Source organism: Drosophila ficusphila, unplaced genomic scaffold, assembly GCF_018152265.1.
Source record: "Drosophila ficusphila isolate 14025-0441.05 unplaced genomic scaffold, ASM1815226v1 contig_2, whole genome shotgun sequence".
NCBI classification, from domain to species: Eukaryota; Metazoa; Arthropoda; class Insecta; order Diptera; family Drosophilidae; genus Drosophila; species Drosophila ficusphila.
This window is the reverse complement of record NW_025064094.1, coordinates 567,439-595,017: the sequence shown is the minus strand read 5'-3', so window position 1 is coordinate 595,017 and position 27,579 is coordinate 567,439. Positions and strand designations below refer to the sequence as shown.

General features: G+C 37.3%; 2 long non-coding RNA genes across 4 annotated transcripts; one reads left to right on the top strand and one right to left on the bottom strand.

Moving 5' to 3' along the window:
- Positions 1 to 7,490: 7,490 nt before the first annotated feature.
- On the bottom strand, positions 7,491 to 22,449 carry LOC108096984. The gene is made up of 2 exons (XR_001771746.2): positions 22,228 to 22,449; positions 7,491 to 7,966 (listed from the first exon to the last, which is right to left on the bottom strand). It is a non-coding gene; the product is annotated as an uncharacterized LOC108096984 (long non-coding RNA).
- A 1,284-nt stretch (positions 22,450 to 23,733) lies between these two features.
- On the top strand, positions 23,734 to 25,339 carry LOC108096985. 3 transcript variants are annotated; one of them, XR_001771749.2, is made up of 6 exons: positions 23,734 to 23,794; positions 23,861 to 24,233; positions 24,313 to 24,362; positions 24,422 to 24,600; positions 24,683 to 24,721; positions 24,769 to 25,339. It is a non-coding gene; the product is annotated as an uncharacterized LOC108096985 (long non-coding RNA). The 3 variants fall into 3 exon arrangements; XR_001771748.2 differs by having other exon boundaries at positions 24,647 to 24,721; positions 24,769 to 25,338; XR_001771747.2 differs by having other exon boundaries at positions 24,422 to 24,721; positions 24,769 to 25,334.
- Positions 25,340 to 27,579: the final 2,240 nt, after the last annotated feature.

Below are 27,579 nucleotides of genomic sequence, written 5' to 3'. Positions count from 1 at the left end.
TGGCGGATCAAAATGAGTAATGAATTAGAGAGCAGTTTTTTTTAGCATAAACTTTAAATGCGAAGTACAATGCGTAATATGCTTTGTAGTTCTGGAGGTAAACACCAAATACAATCCTAATAATCTCAGTGCACAGCTGCGCCCCAACACAAACGCGCCGCTACATATGTACACGTTTTCTTGTGGGTGTGTTAGTAAACGCACTGCCATAAGACGAATTTGAGCACCCCTGATATAGATAAACAAAGAGAGGCTTGAAGAGCGGCTCCTAACTCCCTACACCTATGTGCACCAATTTAGGTGCTGGCGTTCTGCTCCGAACAACGACTTTTCTAATATTTTTCCATATTTTCGACTATTGTTCATATGACAGCTTTATGATATAGTTGTCCGAGTTATCCGATCAAATGAATTTTCTTAATTCAAGAGTCGTTAGAAAACTCTATATTCCAAAAACCATGATTGTCTGATGAAAAACATCAATGTTATAATATTATCTCGATTATTTCTATATAGATTTTTTTATCTTTCCTATTGCAGCTATATGATAACGTTGTCGGGTTTTAATGAAAATTTGTTTCTCGATAACTCTTGGTTATTAAAAAGCTCCATATTTCGAAATTCATGCTCATGGGGTAAAAAACAAGGACGACATAATTTTTTTTCCATTATTTATATAAGTTAACTAAGTTAACCGGACAATAAGTCCGCGACCATGCATCGGATTCTTTGCTGACCCAGCATTGGACTGTTTGCATCCGCACAGACGGCCAACTCAGCATATTTGCGTAGCCGCTGTGAGAAAACCTTTTGTTAGCTTTAAGTTTATATTCCTGTATTCAGTTATGATTTGATGAAGCGAGCGAGCGGTTCCTCCTCGCAATAAATATAAATAAAACTTAACTCAACTTTATTTCTCTGTGGCAGCTCCGCTCCACATAAAAATTATTAAATATCCAAATATATGGACATCTTATAATTGGCGCTCAACTAGTGGTTCTTTTCCACGTCCAAAACAAAAAAAAAGAAAGCGGATTTTGTTAAAACATAAAATCCAAATCGAACCGAAACAAATACAACTGAAAACAAAAGTGTCTTATCTCTGCGAGCGTTATATTAAAAACAAATGAAAATGTGTTGCTCGCAATAGAGAAAATCCCGAAACACAGTGACACAAAATAACAATTACAACAAAATACTTTTCCAAAACAAAAAATATTATAAAATCCTACAACGACATACAAAATTTAAACTTCAGTAAGGAGAACAGTGGTGAACCAACGGCGAACATTTTAGTCACCAGGAAATTTTTAAGGAAGGAAAAATTGCAAAAATAATGTGAGTGGAATCTTAAAGTAACATTGATTTTATATCTGCAGTGGTCAAAAATAAAAAACAAATTACAGTTAGTCGAGTTAAGGGGTTACATGGGTTTCACGGTTTCAAAAAATCGATTTTTTTTTGTCTTATTAAATTCTATAACATTTCTAGAATATTGTCCTAAATTTTCAAGTTGATCCGAGTAATAGTCTCGGAGATACAGCCTTGAGAAGGTGGACGCTTGAGACCACTTTTATTGTCTCTTAAAACTTTAAACGCGTTTTTCTCAAAACTATGTTTTCAAAGTCGGTTGTCAAAATTTCTCGCGAACTACTCAACCGATCTTAATGAAATTTTACACAAGTATTCGAGATATCATTTACAAGGTATTGAACGAAGGATTTTTTTTTTTTTTTCAATTACAACTATTTAAAAAAAAAAAATGTCGAGAAATTTTATCGAAATTTGCATTTTTTTGTAAAAACGTCTGCCAAAAATCCAATTTTCATTTTTTTTTTCCTTCGTCTAATACCTAGTTTATTGTCTATACTGAAACACGTTTTTTTTATTTTTACTTTTGATGATCCTGAAAGAAGTTCTGCTGACAACGCGGAGGCGCCTTTTCTCCGAGGGACTGCCGGAAATGGCGTCGTAATGGCCGACATTTTGATATTTTTTTTTGAAAATTTCACAAAATCTTTATTTAATATGTATCTTTTAAATAATAAAAAGTTTCATTGAAATATTTCATTTTTTATATGCAAAAAAAATGTTTGAAAAAAGGCCGTTTTTTACCCGAGGAAACCCATGTTAACCCCTTAAGGGGTTATCCTACCCCTGACCGTTTAAAAAATTCAGTTTTTTCAAAATTTTTTATATAATAGTAAAAAGTGTAAGGAATGTTGTCCGAAAATTTCAAGTCGATCGGAGGAAAACTGTAGAAATGGGGGAAATTTAAAGCGCCGTTTTTCCAGAATGTTTCAAAGGGTTTGAAACTTTGAATGCGTTGTTCTCGAATCGACTTTTTCAAAGTCGGTAGTCAAATTTTCTCGAAAACTATTGCACCGATCGACTTCTCCTTTTGCACACTTCTTTTAGACATGTTTTTCTCGTATTTGAACGAAGGGTTTTTTTTTTGGTCAAATAGAACTTATTTTATAGGACGAAATATGGTCAAAATGTATGCAAAAAACGTCATTTTTTATAAAAAACGTTGTAAAAAATTCAATTTTTAATTTTAAAAAAAATCCTTCGTTCAAACACGAGTCGGACACATACACTTAAAGAAAAATTTTGGATTTTTGATTTCAGATGAACATTGGCGGAGAAAATTTGACTACCGCCAGGGCACTATTTTTGATGGGGTCAACTTTCAGGCATTCTCATTCGCTCATTTTTTAATATTTTCTTTTCAAAATTTTACAGATTATAGTTGAAGCATTATATATTCATATTCAATAAACAAAAATTGTAAGAATATCCCAGGAGCTTTGAAAAAAATTCACGAAAATAGGCCTTTTTTTGGGCCTCCAGGGTAGGATAACCCCTTAATTGAATTACTTCATTAATATTTTGCATTAGGACAACTTTTTTCCTTAACACTTACAAATAATTATTTAACCAATTTCTCATTGTGATTTTTTACGCCACTTCAGAGGGAAATACGTTTTGTTTTCTTTTGGAAAGACTGTCAGAAATCGAAATAAAGAACATCCAACTCAAATAATTTTAGCTATAAAAGTGCAAGTAAAAATTAATTTAATCATTAAATGCAACGTAAACATTTTTAGGTTTTGTTATTTCCTTCTTTGGTTGTTATTTCGCTGCCTCCGTGCGGTAATACGAAACCTGCAACAGGTTCGTTTTATCTTAGTTTATTTTTGTTCCCTTTTATTGGGTCTGCCCATGCAAACTGTTGCTCGTATGTGTCAGTCTGACCGTCTGACTACTCATGAATGACGCATTCAATTGCTATAGAAGCGGGAAACATTATTCTAGCGATTCGGAATCTGGGGGTGAAGGGAGACATTTTAGCTTCGCTTGCAAATTTAGCAATCGTAGAACGTCCCAAGGCCACAGCCATGGACTCAGAACAGCTTAAAGCCATCATTGAAACTGCCGTCGGCAGAGCAGGCCGCCCAGAACGAGCGTAAGGAACAAGAGCTACGGCAAATAATTGATGTGCTCGCCGCTCGAGTAGAAGCGGTGCGCGTCGCACCGACCTCAGCTCCGGCCCCAGAAATAAGGGTGTATGAAGCCATAAAGATTATGGATGAGGTTCGTCGTGATGAGCCTCTAGATGCCGTCAAATGTCTCCCGGAATTCTCGGGAGCCCAAGAAGCATACGTCTCTTGGAGACAAGCGGCCGTCGCTGCTTATGAAATATTCAGACGGCACAATGGCAGTTCTCGCCATTATCAGGCTGTAATAATTATAAGAAGCAAAATCAGGGGCCCCGCCGATGCGGTCCTTTAATCATTCGGCACTGTACTGAATTTTGATGCGATAATAAGTCGCCTTGATTTCACTTACAGTGACAAACGTCCGATGCACGTCATCGAACAAGAATTGGGCACCCTAAGACAAGGGGGCTTAAACTTGTTGCAGTATTATGACGAGGTCGAGAAGAAGCTCACCTTGCTGACCAATAAGGTTAATATGTCCTATGATACAGGTATGGCAAAAATCCTGTGTGAAAAATTCCGTGACGATGCGTTGAGGGTCTTCATATCGGGTCTCAGACGAAACCTAACAGACGTACTTTTCGCAGCAAAGCCAAAAGATTTACCGTCGGCTCTGGCTTTGGCACAAGAAGTCGAATCTAATCATGAGAGATATGCCTTTGCGGCTACTTTCGCTAAAAGCCAAGAGGATAAGGACCGTAGGCCGGTTGAAAAAGGGCAAAAGGGCCAGCAGGGAAGGGCACCTCAGGAAACAGACGCTTTCAGCGGCAAAAATCCGCATTATAGTAAACAACAATATAAGGCACAGGTCCACTCAGACCAAAACGCCTATAAGCACCGCAATAGTAACGTCTTTAAGACGGAACCTATGGAGGTTGATCCCTCCCTTTCGAAAATAATTCCACCCACTCACGCGCAGGCCTCCCAAAATAGAAGACCTGCTACATCCGAGCGGTCAGGTGGCCCGTAGAGGCAGCAGACGCTTCATCATACCACGCAAAGTGTGGAAAGTGGCCCACAGTCCTATGACCGCACTGCCGCCAGCGCGGCGCGAGCGATCGACGATGACGTCGAAAATCCCTGCTACCTTTCATCAGACGAAGAGTAGCAGGGATAGAGATGAAGTTCCTCATCGACACCGGGGCGTCCAAAAACTTTATCCGGCCCCACAAGGTGTTAAGAGGTGTCCGCCCAGTGGAATCACCGTTTTCAATCCACTCAATTCATGGCGGGACTATGATAACAGAAAAATGCTTCGTCTCACTATTTAATATAAAGGCCACTTTCTTTATACTACCAGACTTGTCGTCCTTTGATGGGAAAATTGGCCACGACCTGTTAAAACAGGCAGGGGCATCTCTTTGCTTAGCTTCTGGTCAGCTCAAATGGGGCACAGAGGGTGAAAGTATTTCGTTCCAAAAATGCCCTGATGTCAACTTCACTAACGTGGATTGCTCAGATGCACCGCCCTTGGTAAAAAATGCGTTCTTGGAAATGCTCAAAAGTAGGAGTAAAGCTTTCGCAGACCCTGACGAAGCTTTACCCTACAACACTTCGGTGGTAGCCACCATCAGAACAGAGAGCGAAGATCCAATTTATGCTAAGTTATACCCGTACCCCATGGGAGCAGCGGACTTCGTCAATAGGGAGATCCGAGACCTGCTAAAAAATGGTATAATCCAAAAGTCGGCCTCTCCTTACAATAACCCGATATGGGTCGTAGATAAGAAGGGTATTGATGAGGCGGGCAATAGAAATTTGCGACTGGTCATAGACTTTCGCAAGCTAAACGAGAGGACAATTGCCGACAGGTACCCCATGCCGAATATCTCGATGACACTTGGTAACCTTGGCAAAGCCAAGTACTTTTCGACGCTGGATCTGAAATCCGGCTATCATCAAATTATTCTCGCAGAGAAAGACCGCGAGAAAACTTCCTTTTCCGTAAACGGGGGAAAATACGAATTTCGAAGGTTCCCATTTGGCCTGAAAAATGCCGCCAGTATTTTTCAAAGAACTATTGACGATATTCTGCGAGAGCAAATCGGCAAGTTCTGCTACGTCTACGTAGACGATGTCATCATTTTTTCGGAGGATGAAAACTCTCATCTTAGGCATGTGGATTGGGTTCTTAAGAGCCTATACGATGCAAACATGAGAGTATCCACCAAAAAATCACGCTTTTTTAAGAAAAGCGTAAATTTCCTTGCGTTCATCGTCACCAGTAGTGGCACCACAACAGACCCGGAAAAAGTAAAGGCTATAAAGGGGTTCCCCGAGCCAAAGAATGTATTTGAGGTAAGGTCATTCCTAGGTCTTGCAAGTTACTACAGGTGCTTTATAAAAGACTTCGCAACGATTGCCAGACCTATCTCAGAAATCCTGAAAGGAGAGAATGGAAGTGTATCCAGGTACAGATCCAGAAATATTCCAGTGTAGTTTTCTGAAGCACAGCAGCAGGCTTTTTATAAATTGCGCAACATATTAGCGTCTGAAGATGTCATGCTTAGATATCCGGACTACAAAAAGGCATTCGATCTAACGACGGATGCCTCAGCCTATGGAATTGGTGCGGTGCTCTCTCAAGAGGGTCGACCTATCACAATGATTTCGAGAACATTGAAGGATAGGGAGGTAAACTACGCCACCAATGAAAGGGAACTTTTGGCCATTGTTTGGGCACTTGGGAAATTACGACCACCAGCCGTTAACGTTCTTGGTATCGGAATCAAATCCCAATTCCAAAATCAAAAGGTGGAAGGCGCGCATAGACGAAGCCGGTGCAAAAGTTTTTTACACACCCGGCAAAGAGAATTTAGTTGCTGATGCGCTATCAAGACAGCAACTGAACGCCATGGAAACGCAAGATGCTGAGTGTTGCGTGGCGACAATTCACAGTGAGATATCACTAACTCACGCTATAGAAACAACCGACAAGCCGCTTAACTGCTTCCAGAACCAAATTGTTCTGGAGGAGGCACGCTTTCCGTTAAAACGCAGCTTCGTCCTCTTTGGAAACAAAACCGTGTAACGGATATTTTTGCAGTTCCTGAGAGACGGGAAATCCTCACCGTCGAGCACAACAGGGCTCACAGATCGGCCCAAGAAAATTTTAAGCAGATACTCTCCGAGTACTACTTTCCAAAGATGGCCAAGCTAGCCACCGAGATTGTAGCAAACTGCAAAACATGTGCGAAAGCCAAGTACGATAGGCACCCAAAAAAGCATGAGCTAGGCGAGACTCCGATCCCCTCTCATGTGGGAGAACTGCTACATATCGACATCTTTTCCACAGACAAGAAATACTTCCTCACTTGCATCGACAAGTTTTCGAAGTTTGCAGTTGTGCAACATGTCCACTCTAGGACAATCGAGGATCTTAAACCGGCCATACTCCAAATCATGAACTTTTTCCCTAGGGCTAGAGTAGTCTATTGCGATAATGAACCTTCGTTAAACTCGCACACTATCTCAGCCATGCTTGACAACCATTTTGGCGTCAGCATTGCAAATGCCCCACCACTTCATAGCGTTTCAAACGGGCAAGTAGAGCGCTTTCACAGCACCCTCTTGGAGCTTGCTCGTTGCCTAAAAATCGACAAGGGGATAACCGATACTGTGGAAATTATTTTATTGGCAACCGCCAAATATAGTAAATCAATTCACTCTGTCGTTGACAAACGGCCAGTCGACATCGTGCAAAAGCACCCAAACGACCCACAGACGGACGTCCAGAATAAGATCGTTAGGGCGCAAAACACGCTTAGGGCTAGGGAAAATGCCTCCCTACAATGCAGAACATTCGAAGTCGGCGAGAAAGTTTTGGTAAAGTCAAAGGCTTGGCAATAAACTCACACCACTGTGTGAGGAAAAAATCGTTGAAGCGGACCTGGGGACCACGGTCCTCATTAAGGGGAGGGTGGTCCACAAGGACAACCTAAAGTAAGATCTTCAGGCAGCTCCCGTAATTTTTATTCATTTTTCATTATTAAGCAAAACCTTTTATAAGATATATAAGATTAGTTATAAGATCCATCTTCGAGCCTAAGATTTATCATTTAAGACATTCCTTTTGGTGGTGGGAAGCCTCTGCATGAGTAAACCAGAAAGTAAAAAGTACCCATTCCATTTCGCAGGTTCAGTCTTGCCATCCTCCTTTCCCTATCCTTGGCGTCGGCGCACATTACCGACTTTTCTCAAGCCAAGTACATTCCAGTTGTGGAGGGCCGCATTCTAGTATGGGAGGAATACGCACGAGTCACCCACTCTTCTAATCTTTCGGAATTCAGACGAGTTGTGGAAGAGACCGCCGGCATGAGCGACTTGTTTCCACGGTCGCACATGAAGATGCTTCTGAATGCGAACATCGATCACCTTCGGGACTCATTAGGAGTGCACCACATTGGCAAGAAGTCTAGACTTCTTAGGGTCTATACTTAAGGTTGTAGCGGGAACTCCAGATGCTAATGATTTGGAAAGAATTAAATTTACGGAATCTCAGTTAGTAAATTCGAATAACAGACAGATAGAAATAAATAACAAAGTCCAAAATCAAATTAATCAACTAACAGTTACAGTTAACCAAATTCTGAATGTGGCAAAAAAAATCAGAAATTAACACCGAACATTTATATGAAACTCTTCTTGCTCGTAATATAATGTTAATGATGGAATTGCAAAATTTAATGCTCGCCATTGCATTGGCTAAAGTCGATATTGTCAGCCCTAATATATTAGACCATGCAGATTTAGAATCAGTTTGGCTGGAAGACCCCACCAACACCCCCATTAGGGATATTTTGTCCGTTGCGTCCGTAAAAATACTTCAATCTACCAATGTCTTGTACTTTATAATAAAATTTCCTGTAATAAAGTTTGTATGTAGGAAGGTCACCATTTTCCCAGTCGCCCACCATGATGTGATCGTACGGATGAAGAACAACGTCGTTGCGGAATGTGATGGAAGAGTCCATCAAGTTGAAAACTGCACCGCAACACCTGGTGCCACATTCTGTCAGCTATCTGTGAGTGGCTCATGCGCCAGAAATCTTCACGCAGGAGGTGTTGCGCATTGCGATACCCAACCGAGCGACTTGCACCCGGTCACTCAAGTGGATGAAGGCACTATCATAATTAATGACTGTTTAGCGCAGGTTCGAGTTGACAATGGCCCGGATGTTTCCTTACGTGGCACGTATCTCATAACATTCAACGATCGTGTTGTGATTAACGGAACCATGTTCATCAACCATGACAACATCCGGAAAAGGAATCCGGGAGTGGCAAGCTCACCTTTGTTGAACATAACCGGCATCCACGAAATTTTGAGCCTCCCTTACCTTCATCGCCTCAATGAACGTAACTTGAGGTTCATCCAGAAAGTGGGAGAAGAGGACAACAACACCCAAACGTATCAGGTAGCGCTAATTGTTAATAGTTAATTAAGTTAACCGGACAATAAGTCCGTGACCATGCATCGGATTCTTGGCTGACCCAGCATTGGACTGTTTGCATCCGCACAGACGGCCAACTCAGCATATTTGCGTAGCCGCTGTGAGAAAACCTTTTGTTAGCTTTAAGTTTATATTCCTGTATTCAGTTATGATTTGATGAAGCGAGCGAGCGGTTCCTCCTCGCAATAAATATAAATAAAACTTAACTCAACTTTGTTTCTCTGTGGCAGCTCCGCTCCACATAAAAATTATTAAATATCCAAATATATGGACATCTTATAATTTATACATAAGTATGTATGTAAAGTGGCAATAAGTTGGCAGGACTGAAGGCTGGTGGTTGCAGAACTATTCGATAAGAGAGCGATATTGGAAAACAAAAAAAGAGTCGTTCATCGTGTTCCGCAAGCAGCAGTCATTTTGAAGTCGTCAGCAGTCGTCGCAACAATTAGCAGACGAGTTATTTTTGAACTATATTTTGTATTTGATGTTACTATTGAGAATGCGAACGAATTGATCTCCCTTAGTGTGAATAAATAATCATTACCATTATAAACTATTCGCACATGTATATATTTTTCGATCTTTCCTATGGCAGCTATATGATAGAGTTCTCCGATTTTGATACAAATTTAATCCGACATTCAATAGTAGTTAGAAAACGCAACCTGGAAGAAATCAAGTCGATATGACCAAAAACAACGGCGTAAGAATTTTTTATTTCATTCTCTCGTATGGGAGCTATCCGATATAGTCGGCCGATCCGGCCTGTTCCGACTTATATACTACGTGCAATAACTTCACAACTTTTGGGAAAGTTTCAGCAGGATAGCTTCAAAACTGAGAGACTAGTTTATATAGAAACAGACAGACGGACAGACTTGCAGACGGACAGACGTACATACATATTTTGATTCAGATTCCGATGCTGATCAAGAATATATATACTTTATGTAACCCTACATATTGGTCAACAGATCCTAATAAGCAATCTGACGTGATTGATTTTGCCGTCACAAGAAAAGTGCCTCGAGCTCATGTTGACGTGGAACAATTATCTGATCTTTCATCGGATCACTCGATCATTTTACTTCATCTATATGACCATCCACAGCTTTAAAAACGCAAACATTTTCTAACTTCTAGTAAAACAGTTTTTGGTCCTTACGAAAGTGATTGAATCCTCATCAAATTTTGTATACCCTTGCAGAGCAAAAGGGTATTTCAGTCAGAAGTTTGCAACGCAGTGAAGGAGACACCTCAGACCCTATAAGTATGAATATATATTCTTGATCAGAATCACGATCTGAATTAAAGTACGTCTGTCCTCCTTTCTACGCAAACTAGTCGCTCAGTTTTAAAGCTATCTTGGAAACTTTACCAAAAGTTGTTAGTTATTGCACGCAGTATATAAGTCGGAACAGACCGGATCGGCTGACTACAGTGGCGTAGATAGGATTGATCCCCCTGAAATAAAAAAATTCTTACGCCGTTGTTTTTGATCAGATCGAATTGATTTTAAATTGATTAAATTTTATCAAAATCGGATAACTCTATCACATAGCTGTCATAGGAAAGATCGAAAAATATAGGTATGTATAAATAATGGAAAAAAAAATTATAACGTCGTTGTTTTTAATCCCGCGAGCATTAATTTCAAAATATGGAGCTCTTTAATAACTCTTGAATCGAGAAAAAAATGCATTAAAATCAAACAAAGTTATCACATAGCTGCCATTGGAAGGTCGAAAAATCGATATACAGGGTGGGCCATTTAAAATTGACCCATTTGATTCTTAAAACAAAAACAAAAAAGTGGACAATTTTTTTTTATTCCAAAAATCATTTATTTTGGTCCAAGGAGATTTTTTACAAATTATTATTAAAAATGATATCACGTAAATGGGCACCTTTAGCTCTGACATCCGAATGCATTCTTTTTCAGCATTTTCCATGACTTTGGTCAATGTTTCAGACGATATGGCGGCTATTTCACGTCTAATGTTGTCTTTTAATTGACTTAAGGTTTTTGGTTTATTAGCGTATACCTTGGATTTCAAATAACCCCACAAATAAAAGTCTGGTGCCGTCAAATCTGGTGATGTTGGGGGCCAGTCAAAATCACCACTCTTCGATATTAACCGCCCAGGGAACAATGTTCGCAATAAATCGATTGTTGCTCTAGCTGTATGGCAAGTTGCCCCGTCCTATTGAAACCAGAAGTTATCCATGACATTTTCACGAATAATAGGCATCAGAAATTCGGTTATCATTGCTCGATAACGCTCACCATTGACGGTTATCGTGGCTCCATCATTATCTTCGAAAAAATACGGTGCGATGATGACCTTCGCGCATATTCGTTGCCTGGATACATGACTGGCATTACTTAGATTACCGGTGTTTACAAATTTTGCGTACAAAGACTTAATTGTGTTTTTAACTGGACCACTTTTAACTTTATTCATTTTACGAAACGCACGTTGGGTTGACACAATTGAGAATTTATTTTCAATGTAGAGCTGAACAATTTGAGCGCGGTCCTTTGGAGTGTATTGTTCCATGGTATCAATTGTCTTCGACTGACGCTTCCCACGTGGTATGACATTTGACGATCTGTCGACGCTGTCAAAAGTTACAGGGTTGCCAAATGGGTAAAATTTAAATGGCCCACCCTGTAGAAATAACGGAAATAACATTATAACATCGTGGTCTTCATTAGACAAGCATGATTTCTGGAATATAGAGTTTTCTAACGATTCTTGAATTACGAATTAAATTTTATCAAAATCGGAAAACTATATCATATAGCTGCACGCACGATTTTAGTTTCCGGGGCGCCAAGATTTGAGGACATATCTTGGGTAATTGACCCAAAATAAACACTATTTAATAAACAAAATTTTTCGATATCTCTATCTTATAGTGCAGTCGTTATACGTCACGGCGGGCGGGCTACGGACTAAAAGAATTACTGGAAATTTTTTTTTATTAGAAAAATTACTTAAAAGAAAAATATTTTTTTTAGAAAAATTTCCGGAAATTTTTTTTTTAGAAAAATTACCTCAAATATAAGTGCGCGCACTTATGCATTGATACATATGGTATATTATTTTTTCAGGTATTTGTTATAAAAAAAACTAAGCTAAAAACTGAAAATTGGCTGAAATTTTTTTTATAAAAGTTATCTCAAAAATAATATGGCAGTGCGTGTGCACTTATGCATTGATACATATGCTATATTATTTTTGAGGTAATTGTTATAAAAATAACTGATCTAAAAACTGAAAAAATAAAATTAAATCTCCGTCTTACCGCAAATATTGTAAGTTCCGCGAAAAATAAATATGTGCATTAAGTAATTTCGCCCGCTACCAGCCCTCACTATAATTCGACATTTAAGGCTCGATATCTCGTAAACGGTGCGAGAAATCGAAAAATTTTATTAATTAAAGTGTTTATTTTGGGCCAATTACCCAAAATTGGCGCCCTGGAAACTTAAGTCTCAATAGTCGAATATATGGAGAATTAATAGAAAAATCGTCATAGTTTCGATGTTGTTTAGCCTTTATGTATTTTGTTTCACATATTTAATGACTGCAAAGGTATATAAGCTTCGGCTTGCCTAAGCTAGCTTCCTTGCTTGTTTTAATAATGTTTCCCATAAATGAACTAAGATCAGCCAAAAATATGGAAAATTGTTTACTTAAAAAAATAACAAGTGAATAAAATGCGAAAATCGTAATTTTTTCAAAAGCTGATAACTTTTGCTATTTTAATTTTTTTCCCGATTAGAGTTCATTTAAGGGGAGCTTCTCATGTAACATGTCAAAAAGTAGTTGTTTTTTGGGAATTTTTTTCACTTGGAAAATGAAAACTTACACGAATAATTTTTTGCATATATTTGAAGACATGTTTAAAGTATGAGAAAAACATTTTTTGAAAATTCTAAAAAAACCAAATGGCGGACTTATTCAAGGTCGCGTGTGGCTCGACGCGGCTGAGGGACTTATTGCGGTACAGTGTGGAGCCCAAAGTTTTCATCTTAAACATACAAAATATTTTTTTTATTTTTCAGCAAGGTTCCCCCAAGTGCATGAATGTCTGCAACTTCAAAAAATTCGATTTTAAAATATTGAAATCACGTCTTGAAAAAAAGTGCCATTTTTTCGTCTTTTTTTTTTTGCTGAATTGGGCTGAAAAGTGTATAAAATAACTTTTTTCACAATTTCAGATATTCATGCACTCGTTCAATGTATAATCTGCAAAACACTTTTTAGAAATCAAAAATCGGTTCAGTAGTTTTTTCGTAATCGTGTACCACGTTTTTAAAATCATAGTTTTCAGAAAAAACGATTTAAAGTTTTGAGTAAACACACAAAGCGCGCCCGAGCGCGCTCGTTCAATCACTCATATTTTCCATAATATTGAGAGTTGAGTCATGAAACTTCGGGAATATACTCTCAAGACGTTAATCTATCGATTTATGAACAAAAAAAATCGATTTTTTTTTAATTTTACATGTGAAGCCCCCCTTAATACATGATACGGTACACATTAAGAATCGATTTTTGTGTTTCCAATAACGCATTTTAGCTGAATCGCTTCAGGTAGCGAGACACCTCCTCGCCGAAATGCCACCACTTAGGAACGCCGCCTTCCACCTTTTTTTTTTTTTTTTAATTTCAAAAATTTCTTTCTCAAAATAAATGTGTGTTTATATCCAGAAAAAATTGTTTAGCTTTGTACCTTTAACCGTTTTCTCAAAAAAATTCTTAACCTGCCCTAAGGGGTTATATCCAGTTGCAATTTTAAAAAATCCAAATTTTTTTTTGCCTATTTTGAATGTATATATATTAAAGAATATTGTCAGAAAATTTCAAAGTATTCCGGTAAATAGTTTTGGTGTAATGACTGTATTTTTAAAGACGTCTCCGACGTAGTTCAACTAGTAGCCAAAACTTTAAATGCGTTTTTCTCGAAACTATGCTTTCAAAGTCGGTGAGGAAAATTACTCCGAGACGACTTGACCTATTGACTTGAAATTTTCACAGGCTCTTCTTTAATATTTTTTTCAGGTAATGACGCGAATTTGGCTCCGACAAAAATTTCGATTTTTTAGTCACTTCAAAGTTTAAATTTTTGTACCAAAAACGAAGTTTTATGTTTGGGAAGCCGCCATTTTGTCTAAAATCAAAATTTTTAAAATTCATTACCAGTATTTGTCTATTCTTTACGTAATCCTTCTGGTTTTTTGTATTTCTGATAATTTGGATCAGAGATACCTTCCTCACCTTTTTGAAGTGGACCCTCAGGAGATCCTCTACAGGATCGACCAATATTTTTTTTTTTTTGAAAATGTATTCTGAAATACAAAAAATTATCAAACTTTTCATATACACACGTATATATACAATGAAAGGCCTCTCCAGAAATAATACACTCATTTTTTCGGCCTCGCAACTGGATATAACCCCTTAAGGACAGATTCCTCTAAAAAACGTACCTTTTTTTCAAATAATTTTATTTTTATAACAAAAAATGTTGAGTATTTAATTTTTTTTACATATGAAAGTATGTAGGGGAGAGTGGGGATAGGTGAACCACTTTTTTTGTTGAACATTATTGTGTCTGAACAATTCGACTTTAGGGTCTGCTGTTTATAGGAATCTAAAAGAGCATTCATTCCTTTGCATTTAAAGTATTTTGTGAAAATAATATGTCACGTTTTTTTAACTTTATGAGCATTTTAAATTTTTGTCTCAAATGGTTCAGGTATCCCCACCCGTGGGGATACCTGAACCACCCTATGGGGATAGTTGAACCACCTATCAAAATAACACCAAAACTACAATTGTATAAAAAAAGTGTAATTTATTTCTTTGTGCATGCCTTCTTTCTGTTCGAATATTGTGTTATTGTGTTTTTCCGCGATCAATTTTTCTGCGGTGAGTCTGTAGCAATGATACTCCTTCCTCGTTTTCTTCCCCGAGTCGTCTGTTTTCGTGGTTTAGCCTTTGGGTACCCTCGTAAGTCCTCTGGCGATTTTCCTGACAAGAACCCACGCTTTCTGATCGACAAAGGAACATCATCCAGGTCAATATTGGGAGACATTTCGGACTCAACTGAGTTATTGTTCCTCGCAGGAGTGTTCAGGAGCACAATTTCATCTTGTACGATTGCCATTTGTTGAGAATTTTGATTGTGAGTATTTTCTGTGTTCATGTATCTGTTAGTGTAATCACTCCCAAGAAAGTCAGATGCAGAAAACTTTTGTGGGTTGAAGGGAAAAATTCCACTCTTTTCAAAACCTGATTTGATATTTTTCGGAGTAATCCCAGCATCGTGCGCGGAATGCACACATTCTGCAACTTCGTAATTTGTTAATGGTTGCTTCAAAGATTTGATCATTGCATCCAGAGATCGGTTGTAGGCAGCTTTGAAAAAGGAAAGGTGGTTCATGTATCCCCACAAATACTGGTTCATGTATCCCCACAAGTCATTAGCCAATTAGAAGTGATTTGAAGAAAACATGAAATATTTAAACTGCGTGAGCTATCCGTGGAAATATCATAATTTGCGTCTACTTACGATATAATAAAATTTTATGAAGTTCAATGCCACTGGCGAAGCACGATAAAATTTTTCCAAGAAAACATTAGGTCACAAATGAAGCTGACAAAGGTGAATACAAACTTCGATTAGCGATAAAAACGACAACCATCGTTTGACGCGACTGTGCGTGCGTGTGAGGTTAGGATATGGACTAAGTAAGCAACACACATATTGATGGGGCACAAAATCCTGATAGGAGGTGAAATATTACTAGTGGTTCATCTATCCCCATGGTTCACCTAACCCCACTCTCCCCTACATATATGAAATTACTTCAAAATGGCGGTCCTGAAAATGGCTGCTGAAACTCGTCCGATTCGTAGATGAGTGACACGATTACTTGAAAAATAATTGTCTGAAAGCAAAAACCAAAATGGTTTTGTGTTCTGCATCGAAGTAGCTATGGCCTGAAACAGAATGAAAAATTTTCCATGAAAAATAAAAAAATTGCGGACTTTTGAATTTTTTAACCTTTTTTTCACTTTTAATTGTTTATAACTTTTTTAAATAATAATGAATATTTCTGGTTCTCGTTCAGGCCATAGCCAGACATCTAAAGAGTAAAATGCCGCTTGGTTCATAGTTTTGAAATGAGAGTGTCACTCATGCGAAAAAACGTGGTTCGAAGAAAAATCAGTTTGAAGATTTTAAGGCGTTCGAGCGGCCGGATTACCAGCAGCGCTCCTCACTCTTTTATACCTACTTCTCGGTCTTGCTGACCTTCGGTACTAATTCTGTACTATTTCGACGAGTATACAGTAGCAATTTATGAAAAAAAAAATTTCCACTTTTTCAAAATTTTTTAGAGGAAGGCCAGGTTCAGAATACTAAATTTCGACGAAAACATGACGGTTTTGTGTTTTTCTTATCTATAAAAACCTAAGCTTAGCAAGATAAAGCCTTGCTTTTCAGATTATAAACTTTATTTTTAAAAACCGTACCCATATTTCTTTGCACATTTTTAATTTAAATAATAAAAGAAAATCAGTCACCTAGAGACGACAAATATAATTCTATTATAACATACCGTGAAATTTTGAGAGCTTGGGATGGATTTAAAAACATAGAGGATTCCTTAAAGAATATATATTTACATTAATAAATCGAACTATGGTTGATCACCAAGAACAGCGTGGAAAAAAAACTATTTGTTGTTTACTACGATAGTTGATTGCTCAATGCAAAATTTTTTCGTAAACTTTTTGTTTATTTGTTATCATATAATAAAATACAAAGTTTATAATGCAGAACAGCATTGTAGTAGCTTAAATTTTTAATTGCTATCATTTTTAGCTTACGCAATGCAAAAACAGTTACTCCTCATGTGTTTTCTTTGCGTTGTGGAGGTGTTTTGATAATTTTCCATTAAAAGAAATATAAACAAGAAAGGAAGCTAGCTTCGGCAAGCCGAAGCTTATATACCCTTGCAGTCATCAAATATGTCGAACAAAATGCATAAAGGTTAAACAATATCGAAGCTAAGACGATTTTTCTATTCATTTTCCATATTTTCGACTATAGATCATATGGGAGCTATATGATATAGTTGTCCGATTTTGTTCAAATTTAATTCGTAATTCAAGAGTCGTAAGAAAACTCTATTTTCCAAAAATCATACTTGTCTGATGAAAAACAACGATGTTATAATTTTATTTCCGTTATTTTTATACCCTTGCAGAGCAAAAGGGTATTATAATTTCAGTCAGATGTTTGCAACGCAGTGAAGGAGGCACCTCAGACCCCATAAAGTATATATATTCTTGATCAGCATCACCATCTGAATCGAAATATGTATGTACGTCTGTCCGTCTGTCCGTCTGTCTGTTTCTCTTCAAACTAGTCTCTCAGTTTTAAAGCTACCTTGCTGAAACTTTCCCAAAAGGTGTGTAGTTATTGCACGCAGTATATAAGTCGGAACGAGCCAGATCGGCCGACTATATCGGATAGCTCCAATACGAAAGAATGAAATAAAAAATTCTCAGGCCGTTGTTCTTGATCAGATCGACTTGAATTCTTCCAGATGGCGTTTTCTAACTACTATTGAATTTCGGATTAAATTTTATCAAAATCGGATAACTCTATCGTATAGCTGCCATAGGAGAGATCAAAAAATATATATAGAATTTATGGAAATAAATTGATAACATCGTTGTTTTTTATCCCATGAGCATGATTTTTTGAATATCAAGTTTTTTTACAACTCTTATATAGAGAAAAAAGTTTCATAAAAATCGGACAACTATATCTTATAGCTGTCATAGGAATGATCGAAAAATCTATATAGAAATAACGGAAGTAAAATTATAACATCCTGGTTTTTCATCAGACAAGTATGATTTTTGAAATATAGAGTTTTCTTACGACTCTTAAAGTACGAATTAAATTTGATCAAAATCGGACAACTATATCATATAGCTCCCATATGATCTATAGTCGGAAATATGGAAAATGAATGGAAAAATCGTTATAGCTTCGATGTTGTTTAGCTTTTATGCATTTTGTTCGACACATTTGATGACTGCAAGGGTATATAAGCTTCGGCTTGCCGTAGATAGCTTCCTTTCTTGTTATATAGATTTTTCGATATTTTCTATGGCAGCTATAAGATATAGTTGTCCGATTTTTATGAAACTTTTTTCTCAGTATAAGAGTTGTTAAAAAACTTGATATTCAAAAAATCATGCTCGTGGGATAAAAAACAACGATGCTATCAATTTATTTCCATTAATTCTATATATATTTTTCGATCTCTCCTATGGCAGCTATATGATAGAGTTATCCGGTTTTGATCAAATTTATTCCGATCAATAACAGTTAGAAAACGCCATCTTGAAGAATTCAAGTCGATCTGATCAAAAACAACGGCGTGAGAATTTTTTATTTCATTCTCTCGTATAGGAGCTATCCGATATAGTCGGCCGATCCGGCCCGTTTCGACTTACATACTGCGTGCAATAACTACACACCTTTTGTAAAAGTTTCACCAAGATAGCTTTAAAACTGAGAGACTAGTTTGCGCGGAAACGGAAAGACGGACAGTCGGACAGATGGACAGACGGACAGATGGACAGACGGACAGACGTACAGACGTATTCCGATTCTGCTCGTGATGCTGATCAAGAATATATATAATTTATTGGGTCTGAGGTGTCTCCTTCACTGCGTTGCAAACTTCTGACTGAAATTATAATACCCTTTTGCTCTGCAAGGGTATAAAAATGCGTTCTTTTGTAAGTTATAGAGCTGTTGCTTCAACAAACTATTTTTTTTTCGAAATCCGGACGTTTGCGTTTTTCCTTATAATTATTTCTTACAAAGTCGTTATTTTGTAAGTAATAGAGCTGTAGATTTAAAAACTATTTGTTCCCAAAAATAACAACAAAGACACCTTGCAATTGACTTCTAAAGACTGCTGCTTTTTGTAGAAAAGAAGCTTTCTCTCATTGGTAACGCATGCTATACTTCTAATGTAAGCTTAAAAAAATGGTTTTAGAACCTTGTAAGTTTCGACTAGGTCCATTTACACCGTTGCACAGTAGGCCGGATTGCCAAATAAGCGGAATAAAATCGAAAATTTTATTGAAGCAAATCTTAATTTTTATTTAACTTTTCAATATTAAATTCCCTGTAAAGAAAGTATTAAAAAGTATTTTTAGTTCAAATGCAACCTTGAAATTTTTACTAAGCTTCAAAGTTAAGTGATTGAACAGCTGATTTGTGTAATTGAGTTGGCGGGAAACTCTTCTTGACTTTGTGCTCTTGGCAATCAGAAACGAGAAAAGATTTTAACATTATTTAAAATGGATTTTAAACTTCGAGGTAAGCAAATTGATGAAAGCATTTTGTGTAAAATTATTTTATGTGTATAATATGTGTATTGTTTTGTGTTGTCCAAAGCAAAAAAAAACCTAACCAATATGTTTGTCTTCTGTTGATAAAAAAGTCTTCTGCATATTTCTGCAATGTGTAATGTATGTTTAACAGAAATAGAAACTGCTTAGTAAAGTATAATAACAATCCGATTTGCGGCTTTTCTAGATCTGCATGAGTTTTGTCATGCAACTTTTCTAGACGTATGGTTTGACAGCGATCGCGACTCTACCGCGCTTGCTTAACCCTTTCATGCCCACTGTTGCCTACAGGCAACATTGACTTTTTGAAGTTTAAATCGGTTACGATTCAAAATTTTTGTGGATTTTTTTTTATAGGCGATTCCCCTTATTAATGTTGTTTAATTTTTGGTAATTTTGGCGAATGCAGCTGCAGCGTGTGCTGAGTTATCACTTATGATTCGAAGCGACCACAGCTGCCGAAAAATTTTACCAAAAAGTGTCCGTGCAAATAGTGCGATTAACTAAAATTAGTGACAAATACTAATAAAATAAGTACGTACATATCTTTAAAACAGGTAAGACTATGATAAAAGTATAAAGTTGGGCTTGAAAATTGTTTTATAAAGAGTGTGGATCTTTTCAAAGGCCTAAAGGCAACCTTGCAGTAAGGACATACCAAAGGACTTAGAGTATCGAAAATCGATATGAACGTTATTTGGGGTTCCTATTAATCATTTATGGCGTTAAAAATTTTCTATGTGTCCCCAGATTAATTTGGGCATGAAAGGGTTAATGGATATTTGGCCAGGTAAATGAGGGTAAGCTGACTGTCGACCAAAAGGGCGAACTTCACAAAAAATTAAAAGCTTTGAAATTTATATAAAATCAAATATACAAAAGTGTAGCCGTAATATGCAAACATTCAAGAATAAACATTCAGAGTGGCTATCAAAGTCTTTTAAAATAGGTCTGGATAACCAAGCGGATATTCCAAGCTTAAAAAGGGAATACCAAAGCTAGCTTATGAGGAAGGAGGAACGCACCTTAAAAGAAAACTTGCTAGTGATGTTGCAGTTACAAATGACAATGATACCAAACTTTTGATTCACGCAGTCACAATATCAGCCAGAAAAACGAATGAAAACAATACTGCATTTCTACTTCAAAATTCTTGTACGTCAGAAAGATAGGCAACTGAAGCAAAAAGAAAGATTCTAGCAGCTGAAGCAATACCTCTCACAATAAATGATGCATTGGAATTTTTGCTAGAAAATTCATTAAGCAAACAATTATACAATGAAATTCGTCATATGAGTAAAATACATAATTGCGATATATACCCAAACTACCACAAAGTTCAGAAAGCAAAATTACAATTCCCTGTGGGAATAACAGTGACATAAACAGTTGCAAAAGTTGCTTTACAAGATTTATTAAATCATACTGCTAGCTGAATTTTATTATTACAGGAAGAAACATTAGTTAATTTAGAAAGTGTGTCCAGCGTTAAATTAATTGCGAGTTACGGTTTTGATAGATCGTCTGGACAAAGTATGTATAAGAAAAGGTTTGAAAGTAACGAAAGTATCGATCCTCAAAAATTTCTAAAATTCTCAAAAAAACCATCCAGCTATATATGTTGAATTACCCATGGTATCCGATGTCACCAACTTTACACAAAATTACACATGGATCCCAAATGATAGCAGAGTCAGTAGTGCCAGTAGGCTGTCTTGGAGAAAACGCGTCAGAAGCGCGAAATAAATTCTACATGCGTGATAGGCGAATGCATGCTCGACAGAACTTTCGAATAAATAATATGATGGATGTGTTACACAGATCTATGGACTTATCAGATCCCTTTATCTCAAGTATTTCAAATAAAGGGCAGCTCGACATAAAAAACAACCCCTTCCGCAAGACGTAATTGAACTCTTCGCAGCACCCCAAAATGATATTCCTAGTACTACAGAATCTTTTCCTAACAACAGCAATTTTAATGATATTTCAGATGACCCGGAAGATTCGGATGCAAATGAAATAAATCAATTTTCATTTGAATTAGCTGTAGAGAACGATTGAACACATTTCATTTCAGTTTTTTTTTGTTTTTGGCAAATCACAATTTTTTAATACTAAGTATATGTAAGCATAAAATCTTAATACATATATATCCTTTCATTCCTATTTTAGCAAAAATGAAATACATCTTTATTATAGATAATAAAAATCAGTATAATATGTAAGAAAATAATTAACATAGGTATAAAAAAAGAAATCTAACTTCAGATCACGTATACGTTATGTTGTCTTCCATGGGCAGTTAAGGTAGGCGTGGTCAAACTTACTTAAAACATTGCTTAAACATTTATAGTGGTGTATTCTTAAAATATGCCAAGTTTCAGCTCGATATATACAATTTTCGATTTTATGCCGCTTATTTAGCAATCCGGCCTACTGTGCGTTGGTCACCCGTTGGTAAATGTTTACAAGTGCCACCAGACGACTGCAATAATCGGCACATCACATGCAAATACGGTCACTAAGATACGAATTTGTACTACAAATTGCAACTTTAATTGTTAATAGCAAAAAAAACGGTGCAAAATTTTCACTCTCCGCCAATGGATTTCGAAGTTTTAGAAAAAAACATATCGTTTCCATATTTTACTTTCTTTTTAAGCTGTATTTACCGTGCACCGCACTTGTAAACATTTACCCATACTCCGATGTAAGTCACTGTACTTATGTATGAATACATGTTAATTTGTATGTTGATAAAAAAAAAAAAAAAGATTCTATGATTTGTTAACAATGTTATACCGTTTAAAGAGAATAACTGCGTTTATTGTATGGTTTTGTTAAAACAATTGGGACTTAAATTTTTATTCATAAGTGCACCGAATAATTTCTGCAGATATTTAATCTAAATCACATAGTAATTTACTATATGTTTATGCATATGTTTATACATATATGGAAATGTATTCCTTAATCTTACGGACAAGGTATCATTTCCTTGTCCTTCTTAAAAATTAAGTCCTTTAAGAGAACTCGATTTTATTTATTTTTTTAAATTTATTGTCTTATAGCGCGTTTACACTGAATAAGTTAATATTGGCATCTCATTTTGATGAATCATTTTCATTTCAATCATCAAATCAGGGAATCAATGCATTTTTCACGAAAGTTAGGGATTTTTCACGGAAACCTGGTAGTTTTTAGGAATATCAGGGAACCAGTGCCGAAGGTCAAAATAGGGAAATTCCGTAAGAAATTAGGGAGTATGGTAACTTTACCTTTGTAAGAACAATCAATAATTTATTTAGCAATTGATTCATAATATACAAAAAAATCCTGTTATAGCGACTCCGCCTATAGTGCCCATCCGGGTCTTGCGACGAAAACTTAATGGTTTAGTTGGTCCTCATGCAAACTTATATGAAAGAGCCTCCGCTTTGTGAGTTTCCGCATTTAGCGACAAATCGCTTATACGAATTAAATTTTTCGGTGGTGTATTCGGATATGGCGTCGTGCCGAAAAAATAAATACAGCGAAATAAAGCCGACAAATTTAAACATCAAACGACGCTGTTATGTATGTTATTATGATTTATCGGCAACCTTGCTTGCGTGCATATCCGAGAAACAAAGGATCTTACGATCTCTGTTAGTCTCTCTTACTACTCTCTGTTAGTTAGTCGAAGTGCTATGCCGACTTCACACAAATGCTTACAGCGTGTATGTGACGACCTCATAGATACCCAGCGGGAAAGGAGGTTTTTAGAGTACTCATAATCCTGCTTCTTTTAGCAGGCGTAGGGATAGGAATAGATGAAAACTTACTTCTTTTAGCAGGCGTAGGTAAGGGGATATATCATTTTTAGGGCAAAAACCAGTGGATTTCCACATAGAGTTTTTTTGTTTTTTCCAAGTAAAACTGAATGCGTAAATTTGCTAAAATTGAGTAAATGCGCATTATTTAATTATTTATTTAATTAATTAAAAATTAATTAATTAAAAAACCCATGTTATTGAAATAAAAACATAAAATTTTTTGTTTTGGTTGAAAATTAATTTGTTTTATTTTAAAAACCTATTACAAACATGGCAAACATTAAATGAACAACAAAAATGTATTTGCTCCTTATGGTAAAGGGAGTAAATTGAATTAATAACGGCATCCATTCTAGGACTCTCGTTGTTAGTGTACCGGGGGTATAAGATCCTATTTCTATGAACGAGCACTCACCTCAATAATACCCTTTTCCTATTGTTCATCCGTGTGAAACTGTTGGCATTTTAAAGAAATGTGAAACTCCGATGCTTACAAAACACATCCACTATCAGATATATCTAGGTTATTAGGTGCATTAGGCTAAGAATATTCGGTAAGAACTTTTAAAATCTAACTTGTTTTCTTGCTCATACTTTTCTTAACGGTAATTTTCCGGCAGAAAACATTTTGGAAACGGCAAATTAGATTTTTCCGAAATTGAGTTTAACTAAAGTAGAACATGTGAGATAGTAAAACAAAAAACTGAAATTTTTGTGTTGTCTAATTGTTACGAACTGCTTTCTTGGGTGGGCAGCGCCGCTAGCTCAGCGATCTCATTTGGGCCAAGTTCTCCCCAATGCCCGCAGTCCGACAACATAAGATACAAACATCGATTACGGTCGTCTCACAACACTAAACTCTTTGCGATCACTAACAAAAATGTAAACAAACCAAAAAACGTAAACATTGAAATACAAGGCGACGGAAATTTGGATCTTTGGTGGCCATCGGTGTTCTTGGCCACTGCGTACCCACCCAACCTAGGATGCCTGGTAAGTATTATCCCTGCATCCCCCATAATGGGTCAACAAGTCACTCCAGGCGACTAACTTAACTCCATCTCCCCCATAGAAAAAGGTCTAGCAATTCATCATCATTATAAACTGGTTTTAATTACTCAGGTGAGTATCATTGACATTGTTACTAATATTTATCTAAACAAAAATTTAATCACACGCAGACCGCTGGATCGTCAATCGACCGCCGTCTTAAAATTTAGCGGTCAAAGCTAATTTTTAAGAAAAGGACCGGAAATGTTCTGCCACCCTTATATCGGCAGAATTCTTTTCGTTTACCCGGCTTAAAATTAGGGTCACCTAATCCTGAGGAGCTCCACAGGAAAAGAAGGGACGCCGAACGGTAAGTGATATCACTATATAACGCACAATCCTTTAACCTATTTCAGCGACCTATTTGGTTCCCGAAAAACGTCGGTCAAAAGCGAAACTTGGGACAAGGCGTAATTAAATTGCACAAGATGGTAAGGAAACTACTTATTAATTAAACATTTTACTAGTTCGATTCTAGTTATAGGACTTCATACGCAGACGCAGCCTACCAAGGGACCGCAACGATGAACCGAGAGGTTAAGAGGACTGGCTGGCCAATTTGGCGGCATCAGCAGCTCTCGGAGGAATTCGTTGTTGAGGAACACAGTTGTAGTCACTCCGACTAGGAACGAACTCACCGGCACTTCGATTCCTGCGTGATTCAGTTATAATTTCTCCGTCAATACTTGTACTGCATCCAAAACGAAATGTTTGGTCTTCCAAAATAAAATAAATTTGTTTGAACTCCAACAAAAATGTATTTGTACTCCCAAAAGAAACGGAAGTCGGTCTCCTCCAGAAACAAATGTATCCAAAAAATATCGGCCTCCTCTGAAAGGAAATGTGTCTTCCAAATAATCTTGGTTCTTCTCCAGCAATAACTGTGTGACCTCAAAAGGAAGGTGTGTTTCTTCAAAAAAAAAAACGAGGATGTCTTCCAAAGAGGTTATGGGTTCTTCCGAAAATAAATTTTTGGTTCCTCAAAAAATGTGGGTTTCCTCCAGAAAAATATATTTGTGTTTTTCCAAAAATTAAACGTGATGCTCAAAAAAATGTGGCTTCTCCAGAATATGGCAATCTTCAAAAAAGGTTATATCGTCTTCAACGAAAAAATATGAATTCCTCAAGAAAACTCTCGGGGCCCTTTATCGTGGAACCCCGGTTTCCCTAAACCAAAAATAAACATTTTACATTTCTAAATTTATCACAAAAAAAAACTAACTCACTTGTTCACAAATTTCACAAAATTTCTACTTTTTGTCGGTGATCCGTATTATCACGCCATGTTCCCTACCATCTTTCCCAGGCTCTCTCGAAGATGGGTCAACGGACATCCCCAAGGCCATCTAAGAGAAATCCCAATCAGGAATATTCTACATATTAGATACCAATGTAAGTAGAAACTTGCCCATGGCCCAAAAGGGGGCGCTGCCCTAACCATCGCTACTGTTCTAAAGTAAAGATAGCGTCCTCCTGGAATCGACTCCAACTGCAACATAATAATTTACAAATGATAATTTTCTGTACAAGTTGAAAATATAAAACAATAGTGGGTAAACTGGCACTAACTTTGCAGTACTGTAACGAACTGATTTGTTTATATTTTGTGCTCGCTACGGAAATGTGCGGCTAGCTCAGTAGTTGTTGGGCGTTCGTCCCACCAAATTTATATGTTGTGATTGCCCAATCAGTGAATAGAAGACAACTTCGTTTCTCAACTTCAAAATTATCTATTCGATCTCGGAATCCGAATATCTAATGTAATGCTAGTTTCGGTACGATTCTCGCGGCGCCTCCTCCGGTGTGTCCGCCTCTCTAGTGGTCCCGCTCGATTGTCGCCGTTCCTGTCGGGTATTTCTCGAGGGGAGTTGGGCTATGGGAAGCGTCACCGTTTTCGGACTAAGGTGAACAGGCGCCGTGTTCTCCAGGCGTATGCCCTTGGCAACCGCGACCTCCTGTGGGCCCCGCTTATATAGGGCTCCTGGTCCCGTTAATCCTCGGCCTCTCCTTTTTATCCGGGTTCAAGGTCCAACGCCGACCCGTTACTTTTCTTTGGTTCGATCGCGTGACCGGATTCAAGGTGCACCGCGATCCCGTTATTTCTCTGGCTGGATCGCGTGACCGGGTCCAAGGTCCACTGCGATCCCGTTACTCCTTTGATTATATCGCGTGACTGGGTCCAAGGTCCATCGCAGTCCTGCTATTCCTTCAGCCAACTCAATACTATATGTGGGGAGTAATTCAACTCCTCACAGTACATTTAATAAGTTTTATTCAAAATAAAATATAATATGTAATAACTGAGCTGCACATATGTTTCTTTTTCAAATAATATACGTTTAATTGACGCAAAAAAAAAGCTAAAAATGTTAAACCATAGGAGATTGTTTTAGGTTAAAAAAATTGTATATAGGTTAAAAAAATGATTGAGCGGCAAATCTTTTGCCGTCACGATTAAAGTACGGATAAATAACGACAAATTCCGGAAAAAAGTTTAAACCTTGTTTTGCTGGATAGTATGTATAGTCTGGGTAGTATGTCTGCAGAAAAAAAAATAAATTAAAAAAAAACTAAAAATAAAAGTTTTAGTTAACTAACTAAAACATGGAAAATATACAAAAACAGTTCTTACTATAAAACTCAATATTAATAATGATAACATTAATAATAAAAATAATTTTGTTTTTGTTTTTTTTTTTTTGTTGAGGAGGGGGAATGCCTACTGCATCTCCAGTTTGCCGACGCAAAGCGAGTTACGTGGGGTTTGCACCCACTACACTCCCCCCTCGTCGTTGGCCGTGTTTCCACCTCGGAAAAGCTTTCGCATTACTTCAAGGTGGCGCCAGTTAATCGATATGCGCTCTAATCTTCTTTCTTCGCCCTGAGGATGTTCTCAACGAACGCAATAATTTTCACTCTAATTTGCTGTCTATCATCTTCGTGATGATGTTTTCCGGGCTTATTGTCCCAACAACTTCTTCCAGGCAAATGCGCGCCGGTCCGAACTTTTCACATTGGAAGATGGTGTGTTCAGCACTGTCGATCTCCGCATCTCCATATATACATCTGGCGTCATTGCTTTTCCCTATCGAGTATAGAAAGGCGGCAAAATAGCCATGGCCAGTCAGCATCTGGGTAACGTAGTAATCCACGTCTCCGTGTTTCCTTGTAGACCATGCTACCAGGTTTGGTAGCAGCCTAGCTGTCCATCTTCCTCGTTCTTCAACTGCCCATCTTTCCTGCCATTATTGGAGGGTTTCTTCTCTGGTGCGCTCGATTAACGCTCTCG